Source organism: Carlito syrichta, unplaced genomic scaffold (genome assembly GCF_000164805.1).
Source record: "Carlito syrichta isolate Samal-C Ts95f unplaced genomic scaffold, Tarsius_syrichta-2.0.1 Scaffold250193, whole genome shotgun sequence".
Taxonomy (NCBI): domain Eukaryota; kingdom Metazoa; phylum Chordata; class Mammalia; order Primates; family Tarsiidae; genus Carlito; species Carlito syrichta.
In genome coordinates this window covers 1-1184 of record NW_007194289.1, presented here as the reverse complement: position 1 = coordinate 1184, position 1184 = coordinate 1, and the positions used below count along the sequence as shown (strand labels likewise).

The window sequence follows — 1184 nt, the reverse complement described above, 5'->3', positions numbered from 1 at the left end:
ATGTGGTATACTTATATAAACAACATTGCCACATTTCCCAAATACTCTTTCAATCCAGCTGTGGTTAACATTTTTGGGAAGTAACTCCACATACACAGTGCGCTCATCTTCATCCTTTGGTCTTTCACCCAGAGGCTTTTTTCTCCTGATTCGGGTGCCTTCCAAATCCAGCTCTACAACAGCTGAGCTCTTCAGTGCTCTGGCTATTAACTTCCCGTCAGTAGTCAGTTTTTTCATTTTGTTAAAAGACACGAGAAGTGATATATCCACATATCCATCTCTAGATTTTTCTATCTGCTCTCGAAGAAATCTATCCTTGTGAAGATTTGCATCTCCAAACCAGAAGTCCACTTGTTTAGCAATATCAGCAAGCACCTGTTTAACTCGAGACCGTTTCTTTTTCTCTTCTTTTTTCTTCTCAGTGTTTTCTTCTTCCATTGCCTTTTCTTGATTTCCACGTTCAGTTTCCATTTTCCGTTCAACTCTCAAAATACAGGGTCAGGTACTGCGTTCTTCAGCCCCTTCCGTCTCCCGATCCTTATAGTCGTGGTTGCTTTCGCGTCATAGGATGACTGTTGCCTTCTTTTAAGGAATTACCACAGCCACTCAACCTTCAGCAACCACCATTCTCATCAGAAGCAAAGAACATCAAGGCAAGGCCCTCCACCAGCAAAATGATTATGACTTGCTGAGGGCTCAGATGATCGTTAGCATTTTTAGCAATAAGGAATTTTTTTTTTTTTTTTTTTTTTTTTTTTTTTTGAGTCCAAGTCTCATTCTGTCACCCAGGCTAGAGTACAGTGGCACGCTCACAGCCACTACGGCCTCGACCTGCTGGGCTCAGGCGATCCTTCCGCCTCAGCCTTCCAGCTAATTTTTTTATTTATTGTAGATGCGGTCTCTCCAAGTTACCTGGGATGGTCTCGAACCCCTGACCTCAGGCAATCTTCTTGCCTCGGCCTCCCAAAATGCTGGGATTACAAGCTTGAGCCACCGTGCCCAGTCAGTAATAAGGAATTTTATAGGTATAAACATTTTTTTAGACATAATGTTTTTTTACACTAATAAACTACAGTATAACATAACCATAACTTTTATAGGCACTGGGAAAAATAAAACAATTATGTTACCTGCTTTTATTACAATATTCACTTTGCTGCTGTGGGTCTGGAACCCAAACTGTA

At 41.2% G+C, this 1184-nt stretch overlaps 1 pseudogene across 1 annotated transcript; it reads right to left on the bottom strand.

Annotated features, from left to right (window-relative positions):
- Window positions 1–3: 3 nt before the first annotated feature.
- Window positions 4–566, bottom strand: LOC103253750 (annotated as a pseudogene). The gene has a single exon (XR_503905.1). The product of XR_503905.1 is annotated as a la-related protein 7 pseudogene (transcript).
- Between the last annotated feature and the right edge of the window lie 618 nt (window positions 567–1184).